Here is a 25,473-nt window from a genome sequence, read left to right as displayed (position 1 = left end):
GTTTTCATCCTGCCTAAATCCTGCGGACAGTTGACTTTTCGGGGGGTGGAGGGGGTTCTCCCATATTGCCAAAATCCTGGGCAGGCAGCCTGGTGGTCAGTCTGCAACATTAGCAACATATGCTTGTGGCAGGGGAGGAGGATTGGGGCTCCCATGGCTAAACAGGGACTTGCCTTTGTTAGATGCCATCACGCCAGATCTCCTGGAGGAAGAGCCCATTGGTGAGGAGGGACTTTACTTTCTCCTGAAATATCTCTGCTATCGTGAAAAATGGCATCGGTAGCCAGCACTGTACCTGCTCCAGGCTGTGCCTGTAACCCTAATCCTGACACAATGCCAGATATTAGTTTGCCTTTTCTGTCTTCATTTTTTTAAACCCCAGTTCCATTGTAAAGCTAAAATGGAATGACTGGAATTCCAAAAGACTGCAGCTTATGAACTTAGTCCTGTTAGGGTTATGTAATATTGGGAATCGGATCTTAACTCAGTTGTAATAACTGCCTGGTTATTTATGAGGATATTTTCTCATTGAAGAAGATTTCTGAGACTATTTCAGAGAACACTCTGAATAACAACTAGATACTATAATAACAAATGCTTGTAATCTTAATTTTTTAAAAAGAGGATTAATAAACAATAATGGAAAAGAAAAAAATAAATAAATTTTTAAAAAGAGAATTAAAAAAATCAACTCTCTTGTTGCCAAAAATATGTGTAATGCAACTTGAAACATAATTTTTCAAGCATCTTTTTGCAGCTGAATACAAAAATCACAGAGCATTAGCCATAAGTTCCTGTTATGCAACCTACAAAACAGCTCCTATTTCAGAATAGCTTATATACAGTATTATTCATAGACTCTCTCACCTGCCAAGGGTGAGGACAGTGTCGGGTTTCTCTATGCAATGTGGAAGTCCAATAGGAGCAGGAAGTTTTAAGCACCACAGGTATCTGAACACTGACGTGGGAGCGCAAGCCTGTCAGGGTGCAAAAGAAGTAACTCATGGACCCACCTTGCTGGATCACAAACTTGAAAAATGGAAATGTTATGTCTTTGATCCCTGTAAAAATAGGGCACCAACTTGAAAGGCCTTTGTTATACCACAAATTAAGCATCAGATATAAACCCCATTGCTACGTCCAGTTCAATCTAATTTTCATGGTGCTTTTGTCAGAGTGGTTAAATTAATGGCTACTCACAGATACGATGACAACTCATTTTGTGTTACCGGATGACCATTCATTTCCAGTGACTAATTTGTAATTAAAACCTTTTTTTTTTTTAACGTTTGTTTAGAACCAAGCCAGAAAATCTATTTACATTTAATTAACACTTCAGAGAGCCTGCTTAAAAACCCATAAATGTAGGGACTTTAACGATCCATTACAGAGATGCTCCTTTACTTTTCAGTGACTTGTAAAACTTTCACAAACAGATCTGCAAATGAATTACCTCCATCTGCTCCCCTGCAGCTGCAGAAGGGCCGTGTTAAAAAGCATTTTCCTACTTCTTCCTTTTCTGCTTTTCTTCTAGCTCTAAGCATTTTGGTTTTAAAGACGCTCTCTCAGCTGCTCCGAAGGCAGCCCCTTCTCTTAAGGAGTTTCCCACTTTAGAGTCCATCTCCAAATTGTTTTCGAAACACTTTGGTCCCTCACAAATCAGACAGGATCTACATTGCAAAAATCGGGGAAGAAAGCTTTTCCATCTCTGCCAGCAACTCAGTAATAGACTCTTCAAAGAATCTTGATCAATTGGGTAGTAAAATGCAACGGTTTGAAAGTGACTTTTAATTTTGAAAGCTAAGGTACATGCATTCTTGGACTTACCCATCCTTTATGAACAATTTAGAGCTCCTGTTTTGAGTATGCAACGAGGATATGAAAGGGTGGGGACCAGCACCGCTTCCAAAGACATTTTCTGAGCTACACCTTCCAGAGCAAGGCTTGAGGAGTGTTAGTTTTATAAAGACAGCCAAGCACCAAGCTCTGTTCACTGTTATCTGTCAGCTGTACAATAGCAGCATTGATAGGAGAGCCACAACTGGGTTTGACAAGTGTGCTGTGCTAGCATTCCATTCAAAAGTATGTTGAGAGAGAGAAAGAGAGAGAGAGAGAGGGAGAGAGAGGGAGACAGGCGCATTCAATGTCTTTTACTTTACCTGAAAAAACTGCTTTTCTTGTGGCTGCAGAAAACGAATTCCTCCTCTTCTTCCCCAAGGAAGTAGTTCTCTTGCCTGCAACTCTCGCTTGGAGAAGACCACACAGCTCCAGCGAGGCAGCCTTCCTGCTCCTAATCCCCACTCAAATGTGATGACACACACTAACCCCAACCATCTGGTGAAACACGTCCTCAAGCACTCAGCACAGTGGTGTGTCAAGACGGGCTGCCCAATCCATTTGCTGGGGCTGGGTGTCTCTCGCTGACTGCAGGCTGAGGGCAGGGCTGAAACTGGAGGTCTGAGAACTCCCAGTCAAGTAACCTGAGATTTTCCGAGAGAAAGAACTGCTATAAAAAGAGAAGACGTGGGAGGTGCTAAAGAGAAGGTGGAGGGAATTAATTATGCCGGTGGCCAGTTGTGCGGTACTTTTCGCAACTCCTTGTGCGCCCCCGGGGGACCGTGGGGACCCTCCGTAGGATGCACAGAAACACTAAAAATCTTTTCCTGCCAATCTAGGGAGCGCAATCTACTCAGCGAGCACCCATCCCGCCCCCCCCCCACCGCCCCGCCCGGGAGATAAAAAATTCATCTTGACATACTGATAAAGTGTTCATGTGGGAGTTGTTTGCACTGAAATGTGACATCTACATTTTGAAATCTACACTCCTACCTTCCTGTGATGAGATTGCGGCTGTCTCCAGCATTCCTGGGAGGAAGAGGGTGGGGAGTGCAGCTGAGAGCAGAAACTTCTCTCTTCCCACAGAAAGCTCTTCACGGTTTGTCAGGGGCTGAACTTCAGAAACAGTCAATGAAAATCATTTTCGTTTCTACTCGTGTAAAATAGCACGCGCTCCCATAGATAAAGGCGGCTGTTTGAATCACTCGCTGCCTTCACAGACATCTCTTTGTAAAAAGCGCTGGGTACCAGAGGGCTGCACTCTGTCATTGATTATTTTTATTGGCTTCTAGTTAATTGCACTTTTTAATGTCCATATAGCTCAAACAGCTCATTAACAATTTTGCTTTGAAATGTTTTCAATTTGGGGCCATTTCAATACCTCCTTCTTCTGTGCATTTCTTTTTTTTTTTTTTTTGAGTTGTCTGAACTGTTTTATAGAAGTAATTACTTTGATAGCAATTTGAATGAGAAAATGGCTATACTTGTTACGGTACTTTTAAAGAGCTATCTGGAAATAAATTAATTGCCTCAAATCTTACCACTTAAAAAAATTCCATCAGGCTTCTAAGGAATTTTGATAATCTGAAATAGAAAACAGGAATTTGAAATATTAACAACTCCCTGACCGTCTGTGGGAAGCCAACATTTTAAATATTGCACTTTTTGAATTTCTTTGGACTGGGAGGGGAGATCACTGGGGGGGGAAAAAAACCCTTTAAACTTGCCTAAAGCATGAAAATCTAGACTACAAATAGATATCTAATACTCAGAATGCCCATATCACCAAGAGAATTATTTCAATATCTAGCAAAATTGACTAACTTTTTTTTTCAGGAGTTTTTGTGTGATATTAAGACTTAAAAATGACTTCTGGTACAATTTTCTGAACCACAGGATTAGAGAACCATTATTTTCAGACAATTAATTTTTCCTATAACTGGGCTGTAGGGAAGAAGGAAAAAAAACAGTATTGGAAGTTGGAGTCCTGATTCATTTGCTCAGTTTCTTCCCAGAAGTGATTATGAGGTGTCCGTTTCACAATATGCAGTAGATTCACTAAACCATTACTCCTAATCAGCTAAATCCAGATACATAATCAACACTGGAACATTCAACAATGGCAAGTGGCCCCATGGGGCTAAAACTTCCCTTGGGCACCATAAAATTTTTAATAGTGCCAATTATTGCAAAGCAATTTTTTCATTAAAAATTTTTTTTTTCTTTTGGTTAATCCAACCAGACCCACGTCTGGAAATCTGGATTACCTCAGCTGCATAGATTTTGAAGACCCTGGAGACGTTATTAAGGTAGTTTGCCTTCTCTTAAACTGTTAAATTGAGTAACAAAAGTAAAACCTAAGAAACTGTAAAGGTGTTGAATCACATTTTATCAACGCTGTGCTGGTAACACACCTTCTGTGAGACATTTCCCCAGTGACCCTGGCTCTGATCCACACTATTGTGGAGAAAGCTTTTTAACAGAAACATCTCTCTTCTCTTCTCAATTGTGAATCTTTTCCTAAAATCTCAGTCACTACTTCTCTTTTATTGATAACTTCCGTTATTATGCTACCTAAAACTTGCTCTAAAATTAAAAATACAAGTGGAACAACAGATTTTGCCTGTTCGCTATGATCTTAATTCTTGTCCTGTGCAGTGCCTGTAAACATTACCTTTCACAAGTATTCTAAAATGAGTCCACAATGACACATTTTGGGGTTGATGTTCTGCCATGCTTTTGTTAAGGAAAATCAACTCAAACAAAGACCTGAAGCTGGTGCTGCAGGATAAGATCCGGGCTCCCCTTCCCTCTGTAACCAGCTCCAGCGCTCAGCAGTGTCAGTTTAGAAGTTAAGAATTTTCCATTACCTCTCTTCCCTTCCCCTTGCCATCTGCAAACAGTTTATTTTTTAAGAAAAAAAAAAAAAAAGTGAAATTGATTCTATCTTGAAAGATCGAAACCTAAAATATGACACGTTCTAAAAGATGATATTCAGCTTTTGAATGGCATGTTGATCAGGGCGAGGTTGTGTGCAGAGGGTATAGCTTCATCACAGGAATTAAGTAGGGACACTCCTAAAATGAAAGATTAATTGTAGGTAACGGTGATATTGAAAAATAGCCCTTCCTATTCTGTTCCCACAGTTAAAATGTCCCTTTACTTATTAGCGCCAATTAGTTTCCATGGTAACCGACCAGCCCTTGTAAACCCCTACTCTGAGCTTCGCTCATCTTTGTCTAGACTGAGCTCACCACCCTTCTTCCTCCACAGATGGCAGTTTAGCTGGGTCTATATCTATACCCATATCTTTTGCACACATGTAACAGGCACATAAGTGCCCACATCCACATTATTACTAGTACAATGGTGGCCAAGGGAGAATGGAAGTGGCATTTAATCCCTGAGCTACAACGCGTGCATCTGCTGCCACACTAATTTTTCCCCCTCTTGGTTATTGTTTCTTCCAGCCTTGTTCTATTATCAGCTGTTTGCTGCTTGTAATTTCTTTTCAGGGAAGCCAGTACAGTATAATAAAAACCTCATTAAACAGAAACACCTATCAGCCTCGGAGAAAGCCCTGAACAACTCCTTTTTGTCTAAAGAATCATTAACGTGAAAAAGAAAAACCACTTGTTTGTCATGCTGGGGAAAAAGAGAACAAAGCCAGCAGAAAGGTTTACCAAGCCAGGGAGCTAATATAAAGATTTAATGCACTTAAGACACCATGGTTCTTTGCCCCTTGTGCTGCCAGTTGGCCAAGAATCCCAACTTGGGCTCAGTAAACAAATAATCAGGGAGGGCGAGTGAGCTTGCCGCTCCAGACTCCTGGTGGGGAGGGAGGGAGCCAGGATCTGCAGCATCCTGGCTGTCACAGGCGGCGCTGTGCACCAGGGCCACGGGCAGGTGATGTTGCTGGGGTACCTGAATGTTAGTGTGACTACAGAAGAATCCCATGGAAAGTGGGGGAGGACCGTCAGCAAAAGCTTGAAGTTGTGAGAACTTAGCAAGACAAGGGCTCTCATAATTTGTGCTGACTTTACTTCTTTGGACACAACTCTACTTTATTTTATTGTTATTTTTTTGGCCACGCTGCGCGGCATGTGGGATGTTATTTCCCTGGCCAGGGATCGAACCCCTGCACCACGCAGTGGAAGCACAGGGTCTTAACCACTGGTCCGCCAGGGAAGTCCCACAGCTCAATTTTAAATTAGTGTTATTTTGCGGTAAACCATTCCCTATAAGAATTGAGATGATGCCTACAGCTTGGAAGCCAATTCTTTCATTAGGGCTGTGTTTAATCTTGATAAGAGTAAGTCAAAAGGGTAGCCTTAGATTTCTCCTCTTCGTATAACCTCGGCTACCACTGCTTTTCCAATACCTGTTTTGACATAACTAAGATCCAGATTCCCCCAATTCTGCTGCTGAAATGTTTTACTCTTAAAATAAGTTTCTGAGGTTGGCTCTGAGGTCATCTTAATCTATGTATTAGAAAAGAAAAAAGTTCTGATCACCAATGTTTTATCTGATAGGATATGGGAATCTGGGGCGCTCCTTATCCAGATGAATTTTTTTCTTTCATGGTAACATCCCTTTAGGTTTTTTCTTTTAAAACAAATGGCAAATGTCTTCTAAAGTACCATGACGCTAGAAATATGTGTAATAATTAGCCCATTGCTATTCATATCATGTAAAGTGTCTGTATATGCCCAATATATCTTATAATTTGGAACATCCTGCACTTCTAAATTACTCAGGGCTACACAGACATTCACTTACTCTCCTTCAGCTAAACTTTACTGTCTTTATTCGCATTGAACCAAATCATTCTCAGAAAGAGAGGGGAAATTATTGCCAGTTAAATGAAGTCACATGGTACTCAACAAGCATTAGGCTTGTTCGTGTTGTCAATGACTGCAGAGCTATAGGGGAGGTGACACTGGAGCCCGTGATGACTTTCATGTCAGATGGATGGTTTTATCACTGAAGTTAAGTTTCCTCCAGGAAGCACAAGCCTAAGTTTGCTGAAAAGGGGTAGGTAGCTGTGCACTGTAAATAATTTTGGGAGGATAAAGGGGAGGGTGCTGAACCACTTAGGACAAAACAGTGACCCACAAATGGGGTAATTTAATAAAAGACACTGGATTCAATAGAATATGGCAAATAGGCTAATCAAAAATTTAAAAACCTATTTGAAATCCATATTTGTGGAAATCAGTGTTTGAGGCATTGGGTAGTCTCATTTGAGCAGGGAGTTAAATTTATGAGACATTATATTAGAAAGTATAGATATCAGGTAAGAGAAAAATATGAATTTTGGCTGTAAGAACTTGCGGTTTTATTGGATTCACTTGGAGGTAGGATTGGGATATTTGAGATGGGGTGTATATCTGAGACCTAAAGAGTCACATGATTGTCTTTCGTTTGTAGTATGTGTATTTCCCAGTTAAGGTAAATAGTGTGAATGAAGGAAGAAAACTGGATGCAGGGATGGGCGTCACTCATGTCCAGAGAATAGACCAGAATTTTGCTTTTGGAAGAAATAGTAGATAAAATTGAATCCCCGTATTTTAGAGATAAGAAAAGTGAGGCCAAACATCTAAGTCATTGGTGGGACGAGGAATAACCCGAGGGTTCAGTCTATTAGCTCACCTCTTTTGCTCTCAACAGCATCATGCACTTTTATTAGAAAGAAAATTCAAAACTGCAAAAATTCTCTTAAACTGGAGTAAGTATGATTATTGGTGTTAAATAATTTGAGAAATTACTGGGAATTCAGATGTACGAAATACCTTTAGTTCTGCAGTAGTTCTTCTTTAAGTCATTAGGGTGCTTAAAGCCATGGGATTTGGTAGCAGGTGTAATCATAAATGCCACAGAGCTTTCCTTAGTAATTATTGGGTAAAATGATTTTTCTTGTGGCTATCCTTTATTGCAAAAAGTGGGATAGATCCCAGGGGACACATCAACCTTTCTTACTTTCATGTATTTTTTTCAATATACAGGATTAGAGATTTGGGGATATCTCAATAAGATTAATGCTATATTGATTTAGGGAGAAATGGATATCAGATCCTGAACTGAAATTTTTCCTTGCTGGGGCCATAAGAATTGGGAAATAGGGCAGGAATATGTCCCGGTTATTTGCCTAATGCCTGGGAAATTAACAAAGGTATATTGCCCGATATACCAACCAGAATCATGGTTTTAAAAGTAGAGTTCACTGCTTTTCTGACATTTATTTGAAAAATTTAAAATATAGAGCTGGGCCTTAGGCAAGTGGAAGATATAAAAAGTTTAGTGAGAAAAACAATAATCACTGAATGCCACAACAGGACACCACAGAAGAATGGATACATACGGCAGAAGTATTCCATAAAATAAATAAATAACTTGTCAGTAAACAAAGAAAAAAGAGGGAGAGTTTCCTTCTCTTGGGCTCACAAGCCAATCCATTTTAAAATTACAAACTCTTTAAGAACAAAAACTGTCTTATCTTTGCATCTCTTCTCTTTAGAATTTAGTACAGTGCATTTACAAAACAGATTTTCAATATAAGTTTCCAGTGCTGGGGGTTGCTTGTCTTGGTTGAATTTACAAATGCTGCTTCTTGAATGACCTAGCTCAGTTTTTTGGGGGAGATTAAGTAGTTAGTTTGAAGGCCCTTACTTCTGAGTATATAACCGACCTGCTGAATACATAGCTGTTCAAAAGCAGAATATAGTCCCTTGACATATTTTTCTTTCTCATTTTCTGGAAGGTAATATGGTTCTAGTACTCAACACTACTGGGAAATAAGTACCTTTGTAAAAGTTTCTGAGTAACTGATGGAAAACAGCTGCAGACTCACACTTGTTACTATTACAGTCTTTATCAAGAAACCGAAGCTAACAGATGTTAATAAAAAAAGGTTCATTTCCATAAAATATAGAGTTTGTTAAATGAGCAGCCATCTTCGGTTGCTTACTTAATAGGCTAATGGAATTTCTGCAAGCTAAATAAAAGCTTGGATTTTGTTAGATTCTTTTAGAAAGATATTTGACAGATTGACATTATTATCCTATACTTTTGCTGGTCTTTCTTAGTCATCGCACACCAGGATATGCAAAAAAACGCAACTGTATAAAATAGAAAACTCTGCTTCTTTTTCTGTTGCTAGTTGTAGTTTGCTTATTATTTTGACAATCACGATTTCTTTCGCATCAGTTGCTTCCTAGGAAGGCTGTTAAAAGAGCAGTCACAATATTTTTGCTGATTTTAAAGGCAGATTTATCAAGTATTTTCCAACAGACCTCTTTTTTAAAAATAGGACATCCCTAAGCCAGTGTTAACTCTTACTTATGCTAAATAGCTCTTTCTGGTCTAATTTAACAAAAGCTTTGATTTCAAGTGTGAATATGTTAGAAGCTAAAGATGAAGTAGTTTATTTCCTCTATGCTTTGCATCGGTGAAGATTTCTAATTAATGGGTTAGTTGCCTCTAATGTCATCAATGACAATATTCAAGCCAGAAGCTATAAAATAGTACACTTTTAGAGGTTCATTACTATGATTCTTAATTTATTTTTAAAACAAACATAATTAATTTTTTAAAAGTCTATTCTCTGAAAGGATTTTTTCTGTATTTTATTTTAAGAATTTATTTAATTTTCTCCTGCTAAAGTAAACCTTGCCAGCATTGATAAAGCTCTTCATTTAAAGATATTACTCTTTAGTCCGGCCTTTTATCCCCCTGACCTATCCCATGAAAAGGACTGTTTCTCCTTCTAAATTCTATCATCATAATCATATAATACCTAATAGTCTTGGAACACTCACTATCAGCGAGGCTTTTTAATATATTCACCCAGGCTAGTTTAATTAACTATCACAATACTCCGATGAGGAAGATCCTATTATTATCCGTATTTTACAGACAAGAGTATTGAAGTTTAGGAATAGAAAGTGCTCTACTTGAGGTCAAACATCCAGTAAGAAGCAAATCCTGGATTTGAACTCCGACCTTCAGGGTGTATGTCACTAATGAATTTGTTCTTGTTTCAACTCTCTAACTTCTATTTATGAGACTTTTAAGGTGGTCATTCCTCAAGAGTGTCTATCACTTTGCTAAAGCCCAGTTGTACTCAACGTTTATATATGTGTTCAGGAAGTATAGGAATACCTTCCAGAAGGAAAGGTTTCAACAAACTGGAGAAATAACTCCCCACTTTTGCTCTGAAATGAGAGGCACAAGTGAACCCTGTTAGAAACCAGACAACAGGCCCAAAATGGAGTCACTTATGCTAAGCCCCACATCACCAAACCAAGACATAATTAGTTTCGACTCTCCCAGAAATGGAATCTTAAACCAATCAGGAATCGCCTGATTAGCACTAGTGAGATGCTTTGCCTGGCAGACCCTGCCATGCCCTAAAGGAAAGTGACCTTGCAATAACCAGCCTTCTTTTTCTGTCTAATATAACTTCCTTGTTCCTGCTGCCTTTTGCCTATAAGTCTTTCATTTTGTACAGCTCCTTGGAGCTCCTTTTTATCTGCTAGATGGGATGTTGCCCAGTCATGAATTCTTTTTTTTTTTTTTTTTTGAATTCTTGAATAGAGCCAATAAGATCTTAAAAATGTACTCAGTTGGATTTTGTTTTTTAACACCTAAGGAAGGGTTTTCCTACAATGCATGATCTGTCTCTGGCATTTGATTGGCAGGATCTCATTCCCGCACCTAGCCAATGCAAGGACACCGGAGCACTTAGGACCCAGAAGGTGCTATTTGAGGTGATATTAAGTAGCGGTGAGGCAGGTACATGCACCTATTTATACCTGCATTCTCTATATCAGATCCTTGGTCGTCTTTCATTTTTGTAAGCCTCTACGTCTTTTGTAGGGCTTAATAGCCACATGCATTTGATTTTTTAAAAAAATATGACTGCCCCAGGGCAGTCATTAAATACCATTCTTAATCCATCATTTCCAATTCTTTTAATTAATCCCAGGGGAATTTTAATTGACAGGCATTACTTTCTCAGGACAACCCCATGCATGCTTTTCTGTTGCTTCATTTGGACCAGAAGTGAGTCCTAATCCCCTAAAGATGTTTGATAACAGTTTAAACCACTGTGAGCTCAATTATGGGATTAGAAATTAGATTTTGAAGTAGCCAAGGGGTAAACGTAAAGGGTTCTAGCATTTTTAAAAAAGACTATGGCTTTTAATCCCCCAGAGATATTTTTTAAATGGTTTGTCAAAATATGTTAAAAAAGAAAATTTGATATCATATGGTATCTTCTACTTTTATTACCTTGCTGGCTAAGTTGCCTAGGAAATTGATTAAACTTTCTTATTGGTTATAAAGATCTCCTGAGTAAAATACTTCATGTGTCTCAGGCTCCTTTATTGACTAAATAAAAAAATAAGTTTTTCCTAGAGAAAATATATCAGGACCTTGATTTTCAAAGTATGTCAATAGGTTTAGGAAGGTACTTTTTAACCTTTGATGATAAAGTCATTAATAAGACATTTTCTGGAAAGAGTCACTTGAATAAATTCAAGGCACTTTTTTGAGGAGGTGATTTAAAGTTAAATAAATGGGAAGACCTGAATTCAAAGGAAATTTGTTTTTAGAGAAATGCCCCTATAGGGCATCAACTGGCAGAACATTCCATATGTCACACCTATGGAGAGTAACAGAGGGAAGGGTTCCAAAGCCCTATCTTCTGATCATCTTTCAGAACAGAAGTGGCAATCAAGCATTTGTATTTTGTTACCCTGGAAAGTGAAGCCTTTAAAAGGGACAATTTAAAGTGTTTTATTATTGCCTTAAATGCTACTGTTCTCTGATATTCATGGTGTTATGTGATCATGAGTATTAGACACCAAGTCCAAATTGTCAGGATACTTTCCTCATGGTTGCAATGGTTGCAAGGGAAAGAAAGAAAGAAAGAAAGAAAGAAAGAAAGAAAGAAAGAAAGAAAGAAAGAAAGAAAGAAAGAAAGAAAGAAAGAAAGAAAGAAAGAAAGAAAGAAAGAAAGAAAGAAAGAAAGAAAGAAGAGAGAGAGAGAGAGAGAGAGAGAGAGAGAGAGAAAGAAAGAAAGAAAGAAAGAAAGGAAGGAAGAAAGAAAGAGAAAGAAAGAAAGAAAGAAAGAAAGAAAGAAAGGAAGGAAGGAAGGAAGGAAGAAAGGGAAGAAAGGAAGGAAGGAAGAGAGAAAGAAAGAGAGAAAGAAAGAAAGGAAAGAAAGAAAGAAAGAAAGAGAGAAAGAAAGAAAGAAAAAGAGAGGGGGGAGGGAGTGAGGGAGGGAAGGAAAAAAGAAAGAAAGGAAAGAAAGTAAGAGGAAGGAAGGAAGGGAGGGAGAAAGAAAGAAAGAGAGAGAAAGAAAGAAAGAAAAGAAAGAAAGAAAAGAAGAAAGAAAGAAAGAAAGGAAGGAAGGAAGGAAGGAAGGAAGGACGGAAACTCATCAGGGCTCTACCTCGGCTGTTTTGAGCCTCATTAAAATGAACTCAGTATAATATCAAACTCAACACAGAAGCCCAGTCTTCTGGGAGATGGGAAGAGGATTGCTTACACAATCTTTAACATAGGAACATTGGGGGTCTAAAATGGAGCCGATGCTTCTTCTAACCCTGAAAGTCTCCCAACTCACATAGCCACGAGCATCACTGCAAAAACCTTGGAATTATCCGTATCCTGAGAGCTACAAAGTGGAAGTTTAGGGAAACTGATCCTCACAGAAAACTCTAACCCTGTTGACCTCTCTCATATCTGAAATTCCTCTGATGGAGATTTATCTGGTTTAATAGGTGTAGTTTAAAAAACAAAAACCATCTGCCCTTAATTCTTCAGAGAAGAAATTTGCCAACTCATGATGAGGATATTGGACTTTGCATGGGAGGGTGATGTGGGAGGGATGGCAGAGAAGACAGAAAGAGGGGTGGGAAGACATCAAATAAAATCTGTGCCTAGAATTGACCTTTCACTAAGCTAGGGAGTGAGATTCCTCCATACTGCATGATTTAGTCGAACTGCAGATCAATTAGGCTTCTGCTCCTTGCCTCAAAGATAACCACGTTTATAGCATCGTGTCATCAGGAAAAATGTTTTCTTAGGTTTCCAGACACCAGGAATCCAAGTGAGTTGGACACTGTGTTTTCTGTATTATTTAGAGGAAGTTTAGAAATGCAAATTAATCTAAAGCTGGAGTTAGCAATAAACTTATTTTGTAAGCATCCAGGCAGCCCCAAATTCCTATATACCTTTGGAAATTAATGTGCCCTCCCATCTCCCTTCTTTCACCCTCACCTCTGCAGTGGCTTTGGGGGACCAAATTCTGCAGACCCTTGCTAGAGATAATGTTGTCTAGGAGAATATAAGGCTGGAGGGAAGTTTCTAGCATATTTTTAAAAAAAGTGATTCTGCTATAACTTAATACAGCCTTGTGGTATACATTAAGTGTGGTATACATTTACATTTGAAACTTTATGCTTGTAACCCACAAATATATAATGCAATATAATTGTGCCCTTCATACTGTGATTATAAGATATATCAAAAATAGTAATTCCTAGTACACAACAGAGAGCACGGGCTGGAAATCGGACACGCATTTAAGTTGAATGACAAACATCTTTCTTCAATCCTTTTAGAGTACTTCTGGGTCTATAAATGTAATCAAATTTGGAGATACTATCAAAAGTCTGACTTGGGGTCTCTCTGTGTATGCTCTGTGCAGACCAAGGCCATGTGCAGTCAAGGAAAAGGATGCATGGGAAGAGTCAAGTTGGGGAGGAAGGCTTAGCGAGTGGGGTCATGACGCAGAAACAGGAAGGGAAAGGGAAGGGGAGAGAGAGAGATCAGAGTTTGAAGTACCACTAACTGGAGAAGGTTCAGAATTCAAGTGGATTGGCAAGAGGTCAGGCATCACGGCAACAGAGAGGTCTGAGCTAGGCAGAGGGAATGCAGTCATAGTGCAGAGGCTTGGATTGGATTTAGGAGTTCGTGACGATGGATAGAAAAAAGTTTCAGGCCAGGAGAACAGAAAACCAGTGCAGAATCTGGAAGAGGTGTGTACATTTGCCAAATTAATATGTGATAGTTGCCAAGCCAGAGGCTTTCTTCTCTCTTCCCTGATTTTAAACAGTCACCTAGAAATAGCAGATCAGGATTAAGAGGATGGGAAATTTTTGTACAGACTGAAGCAGCGTTCCTGACAGGAGCTTGTGATGAGAGTAACAAACAGTATTCTCCAGTAAGCCTGACTCCAACAGCTGGGAGTGAGGTCCAAAGGCAAAACACTGGTGTGTATCCAGAACATACACACTTTCCTGTCCTCTATCTGCACAACTTCTATTTATCCTGGAAAGTCCTGCTCAGGTGTCACTTCTGCAAATATTTTCTACCCTCACAGGCAGAGACAATCATGCCTTTCTTTTTCCTGCTTTCCCGCTTCATTTGTACCTCTGTGATTGTACTTAAGGAGGCACTAATGTAATGATCTCCGGACATCGTGGTCTCCTTTACTAAGACAGTGAGCTCAGGATGGATCTTACATGTCCGGGCATTTCGGTGCAGTTGGCAGTTGATGCCCATGGTACCCACCCTCTGAGGATCATAAGATTAAAAGTGTGGCAGCCCCCAGCTGTCTCACCCTTGGGATTGGCAGGAGTGGAGTTTGTGGAAGGCAGAAAACTGTGAATAATGTTGCTGCTTTGATCGTTTTCAAATGTTACCCTATTAGGATTACTACCCTATTTAGGGGAGGTTGATGTCAGGCATAAAGGAACGAAAGTGAGTGCTTATTTGGGAGGCGGATCATCTTAGTTCCATGTTGGCTCTGCTCCCCATTGTTTGAGCATCGTGGATGGGTTGCTGTGCACTCTTGGGATTCGGTTCTCCCATCCGTGAAATGGGGATGTTGGAAGGCTCCAAGGTCCACCTTAAAGTCTTCTGTTACCCCTGTGTCCCTCCAGGACCCTGCTCTAGGCAGCCACATACCATCAAAATGTGGCTCCCAAGTTCCCTCAAAATAATCCTGGGACCTGGGACTTCCCTGGTGGCGCAGTGGTTAAGAATCCACCTGCTAATGCAGGGGACACGGGTTCGAGCCCTAGTCCGGGAAGATCCCACATGCCGCGGAGCAATTAAGCCCGTGCGCCACAACTACTGAGCCCACGTGCCACAACTACTGAAGCCTGTGCACCTAGAGCCTGTGCTCCGCAACAAGAGAAGCCACCGCAGTGAGAAGCCCGCACACCGCAACAAAGAGTAGCCCCTGCTCGCCGCAACTAGAGAAAGCCTGCGTGCAACAACGAAGACCCAACGCAGCCAAAAATAAATAAATAAAAATATATTTAAAAAAATTAATCCTGGGACCCTTCACTTTTGGCCAAATCCCATATTTCCTCTGTTCTGATATTGTGGACCTACCGGGTCTGAGGAGGAAGGACAGTACCTGGGTTGTGCCGTTCTTCAAACCCCACACAGTGTTGTGCTTCTTCTCCCTGTGGTGAGAGTCTAAGAGCATCTACCCCTGTTTGGTCCCTTCATGCACAAGACTAGCCCTGCTGACAGTCTGGCGGGGGGCGGGGGGACATGATTATCTTAAAGTTCATCCTATATTGCTTTCTTCGTGGACCTAGACAAGATCTGGAGGTTCATACTAGCTCACACATCCTCCCTGCTTAGTGCAACAGATTTGATGATCTCCTAAAACCTTTCTGTGCAAACTTTCTGTGGATTCAGGCACGCTCCCTAAGCTGCTGTGCAGGATGGGTTTGCAGAGACCCGCCGGGAGGTCACCACAGGATTGCGGCGAGAGGTACTGAAAAGCTGAATCTGGGGGTTGGCAGTGGGGGTGGAAGGGTGCAGGTGGATACAAAGACCATTTGAAGGAAAGGTCAACACAACTTACTGACTAATGGGAGATCCCGGATGAAGGAAAATTCTGAGTGAGAGAAGACTGTAACCTTTCAGAGTCGTGACTCACTCACTTCTCTTTGGTTTTGGATTCTATAAATTCAGAGGATTGGGCAAAAGGGTACAGGAGAAAAGCAGGAGATGGGGGATGGATTCAGGGTGGAATTATGAATATGTTAAGTATGAAATGATGGTTTGAGAGCTGGAAATACCCGTCCCTGAGCTCAGGAGAGAAGTGACGACTAAAAATACCAGCTGGATCATTGCATCTGGAAAGTTGAAGCTTGGGAGGGAGAAAGGATATAAACAGCAGATCTGTGCCCAGGGACTAAGTTTGGAAGAAGCACTTCTGTTTGACATGGGAGAATCCGGGAAAGTTTTAAGAAGACCCGGTTACCAGCAGTATCAAATATTAAATATCATCAAAAAAAAAAAAGAGGATGGTTGGGTTTCACAGTAAATAAGCAATCTTTTTAAAGGAATCCTCTTTTATCTGGGTCTCTTTTTCTTTAACTCTTTGTTTTTATTTATCTCCCAGCTTGTTTCTTTTCTTTTCCTTCTGCTTCTCCCTCTTTTCTTCTTTAAAAATTTATTTTGGTATACTATTCATAACAAAATTCATTTTAACCATCTTAAATTGTACAATTCAGTGGCACTAACTACATTCATAATGTTCTGCAACCATCATCACCATCTAGGTCTGGAACATTCTTATCACCCCAAATGGTAACCCCACACCCATGAAGCAAAATACCATGAAGCAGTCACTCTCCATGGCCCCCTCTCCACAGCCCCTAGCAATCACTAATCTGCTTTCTTGTCTCTAAGGATTTGCTTACCCTGGATATTTCACATAAATGGAATCATAAAGTAAGCAGTCTTTCCTATTTGGCTTATTTTACTTAACATAATGTTCTCAAGGTTCATCCATTTGTAGTCTGTATCAGTACTATATTCCTTTTTATGGCCAATTAATGTTGCATTGTATGGATATACCACATTTATCTATTCATATATTGGTGGACCTTTGTATTGTTTCCACCTTCTAGTTATTATGCATCATGCTGCCCTGAATTTTTGTGTACAGGTTTTTGTGTGGATATAAGTCTTTATTTCTCTCAGGAGTGGAATTGGGGAGTGGGTTGTATGGAAAATCAATGTTTTTAATTTATTGAAGAACCACCAAACTGGTTTTCTGCTGTGGCTGCACCATTTTATATTCTTGCCAGCAATGCATGAAGGTTCCAATTTCTCTACATTCTCACCAATGCTTGGTATCTATCTATCATCTATCTATCTATCTATCTATCTATCTATCTATCTATCTATCTATCTATCTATCTATCTATCTACTGACATCTATCTATCCATCCTAGCCACCCTAGTGGGTGTGAAGTGGTGTGTCATTGTGGTTTTGATTTGCATTTTCTCGATAACTAATGACATTGAGCATCTTTCCATATATTTGTTGGACAACTGTACATCTTCTTTGGAGAAATGTCTGTTCATGTCCTTTGCTCATTTTAAAATTGATTTGCTTTATTTTCTGTTGTTGATTTATAAGAGTTCTTTATATATTCAGGATATTAGACCTGCCCCTCCCCCCCTTGCCTTTTAACTGGGCTCTGAAAGGAGTTATTTTGGTAAAGGGTCATGAGAAGATGTTTCTGGGCAGAGAGCACAGTGTATACCTGTTGTCTTAGTCTGCTCAGGCTGCCACAGACTGATACCATAGACCGGGTGGCTTAAACAACAGAAATATATTTTCTCATAGTGTTGGAGGGCTGGAAGTTTGAGATCAGAGTGCCGGCATGGTCAAGTGCTGGTGAGAGCTCTCTTCCTAGCTTCCAGAAGGCCTCCTTCTCTTTGTGTTTTCTGAGAGAGGGAGAGAGAGAGAGAGAGAGAGAGACAGAGAGAGAGGGAGAGAGAGAGAGACAGAGAGAGAGAGAGAGAAAGAACTCTCTCTGTTATCTCTTCTTATAAAAGCACTAATCCCGTCATGAGGGTTCCAACCTCAAGACTTCATCTAAACCTAATTATCTCCCAAAGGCCCCATCTCCAAATATCATCACACAGAGATGGGGGGTTTAGGGCTTCAAAGTATGAATCTTGGGGCACACAAACCTTCAGTCTGTATCACCTGCAAAGGCTCTATGGGGGAAAGGGCATTGTGAGTTAGGCACTGAGGGTACGTCTCTGCTGCTGGATCACTGGGAGCCCTGGGGAGGCTGGTCCCACTGAAGCTAGTGCAGTGACAGGAGAGCCAGATCATGAAGACCAACCCTTCCCAATCCTAATATGCATAGGAATCACTCAAGATCTTATAAAAATGCAGATTCTGATTCAGTAGTTCTGGGAAGAGGTAGAGATTCTACATTTTGTAGTCCCCATGTGAGAGTGATGTAGAAGCAAGAACGTACCCCCAAGAGCCTGCTAAGGATAGTGATCTTTTCTATGAGCAATGATAAGTTGTTGAATGATTTAAAAAAGGCAAGTAACAAGATCAACTTTGACTTTTAAATGCTTACTCTTAGTTGTCCAGTAGAAAATATATTGGAATAGGAGAAAGGAACGGAGAAAGAGTTGTTGAATTAATCAAGTTAAGTAAATTAAGGACTGTGTATTCATACAACAGAATGTTCTATAAGCATTAACAACAGTGGTTATGAAGACGTTTTCATAACATAGAAAAATACTTAGGATATAATCCTAACTAAAAAGGCAGAAATCAGAATTATATGTACTGATAAAATCAATAAAACTAAAAGCTGGTTCTTTGAGAAGATAAAAAATATTGATAAACCATTAGCCAGACTCATAAAGAAAAAAAGGGAGAAGACTCAAATCAACAGAATTAGAAATGAAAAAGGAGAATTACAATGGACACCACAGAAATACAAAGCAACATAAGAGACTACTACAAGCAACTCTATGCCAATAAAATGGACAACCTGGAAGAAATGGACAAATTCTTAGAAAGCACAACCTTCTGAGACTGAACCAGGAAGAAATAGAACATATAAACAGACCAATTACAAGCACTGAAATTGAAACTGTGATTAAAAATCTTCCAACAAACAAAAGCCCAGGACCAGATGGATTCACAGGCAAATTCTAACAAACATTTAGAGAAGAGCTAACACCTATCCTTCTCAAACTGTTCCAAAATATAGTAGAGGGAGGAACACTCCGAAACTCATTCTACGAGGCCACCACCACCCTGATACCAAAACCAGACAAAGATGTCACAGAAAAAGGTCGATATCACTGATGAATATAAATGCAAAAATCCTCAACAAAATACTAGCAAACAGAATCCAACACCACATTAAAAGGATCATACACCATGATCAAGTGGGATTTATCCCAGGGATGCAAGACTTCTTCAATATACGCAAATCAATCAATATGATACACCATATTAACAAATTGAAGAATAAAAACCATATGATCATCTCAATAGATGCAGAAAAAGCTTTCAACAAAATTCAACACCCATTTATGATAAAAACCCTCCAGAAAGTAGGCACAGAGGGAACTTACCTCAACATAATAAAGGCCATATATGACGAACCCACAGCCAACATCGTTCTCAATGGTGAAAAACTGAAACCATTTCCACTAAGATCAGGAACAAGACAAGGTTGCCCACTCTCACCACTATTATTCAACATAGTTTTGGAAGTCATAGCCACAGCAATCAGAGAAGAAAACAGAAATAAAAGGAATCCAAATCAGAAAAGAAGAAGTAAAACTGTCACTGTCTGCATATGACATGATACTATACATAGAGAATCCTAAAGATGCTACCAGAAAACTACTAGAGCTAATCAATGAATCTGGTAAAGTAGCAGGATACAAAATTGATGCACAGAAATCTCTTGCATTCCTATACACTAATGATGAGAAATCTGAAAGAGAAATTAAGGAAACACTCCCATTTACCATTGCAACAAAAAGAATAAAATGCCTAGGAATAAACCTACCTAAGGAGACAAACGACCTGTATGCAGAAAACTATAAGACACCGATGAAAGAAATTAAAGATGATACAAACAGATGGAGAGATATACCATGTTCTTGGATTGGAAGAATCAACATTGTGAAAATGACTCTACTACCCAAAGCAATCTACAGATTCAATGCAATCCCTATCAAACTACCAATGGCATTTTTCACAGAACTAGAACAAAAAATTTCACACTTTTTATGGAAACACAAAAGACCCCGAATAGCCAAAGCAATCTTGAAAAAGAAAAACAGAGCTGGAGGAATCAGGCTCCCTGATTTCAGACTATACTACAAAGCTACAATAATCAAGACAGTATGGTACTGGCACAATAACAGAAATACAGATCAATGGAACAGGATAGAAAGCCCAGAGATAAACCCACGCACATATGGTCACCTTACCTTTGATAAAGGAGGCAAGAATATACAGTGGAGAAAAGACAGCCTCTTCAATAAGTGGTGCTGGGAAAACTGGACAGCTACATGTAAAAAAATGAAATTAGAACACTCCCTAACACCATAGACAAAAATAAACTGAAAATGGATTAAAGACCTAAATGTAAGGCCAGACACTGTAAAACTCTTAGAGGAAAACATAGGCAGAACACTCTATGACATAAATCACAGCAAGATCCTTTTTGACCCACCTCCTAGGGAAATGGAAATAAAAGCAAAAATAAGCAAATGGGACCTAATGAAACTTAAAAGCTTTTGCACAGCAAAGGAAACCATAAACAAGACGAAAAGACAACCCTCAGAATGGGAGAAAATATTTGCCAATGAAGCAAATGACAAAGGATTAATCTCCAAAATATACAAGCAGCTCATGCAGCTCAATAACAAAAAAACGAACAACCCAATCCAAAAATGGGCAGAAGACCTAAATAGACATTTCTCCAAAGAAGACATACAGATGGCCAAGAAGCACATGAAAAGCTGCTCAACATCACTAATTATTAGAGAAATGCAAATCAAAACTACAATGAGGTATCACCTCACACTTGTTAGAATGGGCATCATCAGAAAATCTACAAACAACAAATGCTGGAGAGGGTGTGGAGAAAAGGGAACCCTCTTGCACCTTTGGTGGGAATGTAAATTGATACAGCCGCTACAGAGAACATTATGGAGGTTCCTTAAAAAACTAAAAATAGAACTACCATATAACCCAGCAATCCTACTACTGGGCATATACCCTGATAAAACCATAATTCAAAAAGCATCATGTACCACAATGTTCATTGCAGCTCTAGTTACAATAGCCAGGACATGGAAGCAACCTAGGTGTCCATCGACAGATGAATGGATAAAGAAGATGTGGCACATATATACAATGGAATATTACTTGGCCACAAAAAGAAATGAAATTGAGTTATTTGTAGTGAGGTGGATGGACCTAGAGACTGTCATACAGAGTGAAAGTAAGTCAGAAAGAGAAAAACAAATACCGTATGCTAACACAGATATATGGAATCTTAAAAAAGAAAAAAAGGTTCTGAAGAACCTAAGGGCAGGACAGGAATAAAGACGCAGATGCAGAGAATGGACTTGAGGACACAGGGAAGGGTAAGGGTAAGCTGGGGCGAAGTGAGAGAGCAGCAGTGACATATACACACTACCAAATGTAAAATAGCAGTGGGAAGCAGCTGCATAGCACAGGGAGATCAGCTCAGTGCTTTGTGACCACCTAGAGGGGTGGGGTAGGGAGGTTTGGAGGGAGGTGCAAGAGGGAGGGGGTATGGGGATACATGTATACGTATAGCTGATTCACTTTGTTATAAGCAGATACTAACACATCATTGTAAAGCAATTATACTGCAATAAAGATGTTATAAAAGAAAAAAAAACCCATCGAGCTGCAGTAAGACAAAAATAAACACTGGACTTTAAAGATAAAAAAACAAAAACAGTGCCTCTTGAGAGGTTGGATGATGGGTGATTTTTGTTCTTTAGTTTTTCTTCTGTATCATTTTTCTACCATTCTCATCCTGATATTTATCTGTTTAAATTCCTTTCTAAACAACAACCAAATATTACCAAAGTTATCAAAGACCCAGGCATTTCTCTTTATGAATCTTAAATAAACCACCCCAGAACTGCAGCTCTAATACGGTAAATAGGAATGCTGGTAGAATTCATTTCCTGGCCCTTCATACGGCGCCATGCTGTTGCTGCTTGTCAATTTCACACATTGCTATTTCTATCCATTCAGAGCTGACAGCTTGGATTTCCCCCTCCATTGTAATAGCTGTTCTCTCTTCTGGCTTCCCCAGGCTTGCATTTGGTAACCTTTGTCCTTTTATTTGGTACAAGCCAAAATGCCATCTTTGGAAAACTAATGTACCAGAGAAAATGGTAGCATGGAGCCACATAACCTACTGTTCTTTTCCTTTCTGCTTGTAAAGGTTATTATTAGAGCTCATTTTAGAGAATTTCAAATCCATTCAGAGTATCATGGATGTAAAATTTTCTAACGAAAGCAAAGCTTTTGATGTTTGGGTTTAGAAAGCTGCCCAGCCTCTTTAGAGTTCAAATTTTTATACATTGGCACAATTGATCAAAGACTTTAAGATACAGAGAAAAGGCAGTTTACCTATAGTTGTTTTGCAAGCTCAACATTATTATTATACTCTTTATCTTTTCTGACCCATCTCCCTGTTTGAAGGTCTCCTTTTTTCTAACGTATATTGGCCTCACGTTGTTTCTGATCAGCCTGAGAAACATCTGGAAATGATTGAGAGTGACATCACAAATCCAGCATTATGATTTCAATGTAGGATCAAAGAATAGGAGGAAAAAAATCCAGGAGTGGAGAAGCTTGATTTAACCTTTAAGCACAAACATCTAACAGGGTAGGAAGAGGCAAGAAAACATGATAAAATGAAACATTATTCATGGGCATTAAATAGGGTAGTTGGTTTACCTTGAGGTTCACCTTAGTTAATGTACTGGCACCCACTTTTTATATTTATTGTGGGTAAAAGAGAAAAATGGTCATTCAGGGTAGGTCTGACAAGTGATGCCAAAGTTAAAAGACTTTGTCCTGTTGCGTTTGGCACAGTGTCCTGAAGCTAAACGCAGATGACTACGGAAAAAGTCTTCAACTGGGGCTAAAGGTCATGAGCAAGGACAATAGAGCTGGGATTTGGAGGAATTCATACTCTACTGAAGAATTCCTAGACCATTCATGAAAGTAACAGATTGCCTGGTCACCAGGAAAAACGAAAATGAAAATGAAAACCAAAGAAAGCCACCCCTAGAGAGTCAGCAAATGATTAGAAGGGGGTGATTTCAGGAGATGAAAGGGCGAGAACCTCGAATTTTGATGTGAATGACCCTGAAATTACAACTAATATAAGAAGTGGCATCCTTATATCTCTAGAAACTGAACTCTCAGAACCTGAGTTTGCTCTTAAGAATATTGACTCATTCTGGAGAGAAATGTATGTTTCTAGCTGACCAGAACAGTTGATCTCCTACTTACGGATTTCAGGCAGAAGCTAAAGGAGGTGAATGAATTTCAGGGAGGTGATGTGTCTGGCAAGGTGGAAGGACTTTTCTTTGAAGCAATCAGAGAGCAGCAGCTCCAGAATTTTTTTGCCTGCTATTTAAATCAACAGTCCTGCATTTTCCAAGACCATTCCCAAATATAATGTATTTGTATATCTTTTAAATATCACTTTTAATATAGATGTGATTTATTGAACACATCCTTAAACGTTATTTAATTTTAATGTCTTTGCAAAATATCTTTATACCATTAAATGTAGTCATTCATTTAAAACAACAGTATGGAATTGTTTGTTCTGATTTAGGTTTAGAAAATATGGTCACTATACTAGTTCATAGACTCTCTTTGGCTACCCAACTTTCCCAAAGAGATGTTCCTCTAAAGTGATCTTGTTACTCTTATCATCATAGAAGTTATCCAACTATTCTATTGACGGCATTTTAATTTAATATAACATTGACCCTTATAATAATATTTATTTACCCTTGATTTTCTTATTGTTCTTTATTTAACTACAACATACCCTAAATAAAACACGAACAGACTCTTATTTTTTAAAGTGAAAAAACAAACAAGTGGGCATACCTATGGAAAACTAACATTTAGAAGGAACACATACAAACACATTCTGCTGTCTGTACTTTGATGTGAGAATTTTTTAAACCCTCAGGAAAGGCAAGAACATGTCTTTCGTGCCCCATTCCCACACCAGTAGAAGTTCATAAACAGATCGCTGCAATCTTCTTCCGAATCTGGTCAAGGCTTCACAGTAACCTGTGGAATACTGAACACAATATTCCAGAAGTCACTAACATTTAACTAAAGTTTGCACTTGAGTTTGAAAAGCATTTGCCTATCTGGCTTTAGATGAAGAACATTTCACGTCTGTTGATAATTTTGGAGAAGCATATATGTGATTTTATTTAGAAATGGAATGATTTCATATTTTTGCTTAAATGCAGTTATAAATGTATAGACAAGACGTTCCCAATTTACAAATGTTCCGTTCGTAGGTTGTTTAAGACTCATAACCTATGAAAACAGCAGTTGGGAGTGGGAGGGCTCGGAAAGGAGGCAGAGTGTGTTTTCCTGATTTCTATCAGCACAGCAGTGCACTTAAGAACCGCGTCTTGTACAGTGAGATTCTTCTGGCTTCAACTTTCTTATTCATCATGTATCACATTGTTTAAATTCTTATCTTTAAGCTTTAGTTCCCTCATTTGTAAAATGGGGCTGTTTTCAAAATATAATATGGTAGCTCAGGCATAGCACTTAAGTTGGTACATAGTAAGACCTCCATAAGCATTATCTTTGATTAACAGAGAGATTGAATGTCTCTTCTCAGTAAAATGAAGACAATCCTAGTCAATTCTAAACTTGTTTTTCAATAGCGTCCTTGGTAAATTTTTTGAATTAGACACCTCCTGGATCACAGCGTATGCTGACATGATGCAGGTGGCACAAAAGGCAGTGTCCGAAGAACTGTAAACCATAGGCCCTGGGTCCTGCTTGGTCTTTAGCAATCGTCGAGCAAGTGATTTAACTTTACTGGACTCTCCGTTTCCCACATAATGTTATGATTTTAAGATGCTATGATATTAGGTGGTATTATTTTAGAGGGATTTGGAAATTGGGAAATCAGTGAACTAAGTCCCATCCACTTACTCTTTCATGTTCTTCTTTGATTCCCTCTCCTCACGCTTCTCAGGCACCCACCCACTCACCTACTCAGAGTATCTACCCAGGTAATTCAAAAGCAAGTCCACTCTACATCAAGTCAAAATTTATATGTGAACCCAAGAGAAATGAAAACATATGTCCACACAAACACTTGGATACAAACGTTCAGAGCAGCATTATGCATAATAACCAAAGGTGGAAACAATCCAACCGTCCATGAACCAATGAATGGATGAATCAAATATGGTATATGCATGTAATGCAATATTATTTGGCTATAGAGAGGAACGAAGTACTGATACACGCTACAATATGGTTGAACCTTGAAAACAGTATGCGAAGTGAAATAAGCCAGTTACAAAAGACCACACAGTGCATGATTCCATTTAACAAAATATCCAGAATAGGCAAATCCATAGAGACAGAAAGTACATTCGTGGTTGCCAGCAGTGGGGAGTGGCTGCTAATAGGAATGCTGTTTGTTTTGGGGGTGATGATAATGTTTGAAAATCATTGTGATGATGGTTGCCCCACTC

At 39.3% G+C, this 25,473-nt stretch overlaps 1 protein-coding gene across 4 annotated transcripts in view; it reads right to left on the bottom strand.

The window, feature by feature from the left end:
- SULF1 (sulfatase 1) overlaps window positions 1–2,464 on the bottom strand; it is a 160,926-nt gene extending 158,462 nt beyond the window's left edge. For all 4 annotated transcript variants that reach the window (XM_068525459.1, XM_068525458.1, XM_068525456.1 and 1 more), the window contains exon 1: window positions 2,160–2,464. The gene's annotated coding sequence lies outside the window, so the exon portion shown is untranslated. The remainder of the gene's footprint in view (window positions 1–2,159) is intronic.
- Window positions 2,465–25,473: the final 23,009 nt, after the last annotated feature.

Source organism: Eschrichtius robustus, chromosome 17 (assembly GCF_028021215.1).
Source record: "Eschrichtius robustus isolate mEscRob2 chromosome 17, mEscRob2.pri, whole genome shotgun sequence".
Lineage (NCBI taxonomy): Eukaryota > Metazoa > Chordata > Mammalia > Artiodactyla > Eschrichtiidae > Eschrichtius > Eschrichtius robustus.
Note: the sequence above shows the minus strand (reverse complement) of the source record. Positions and strands in the feature narration are given on the sequence as shown.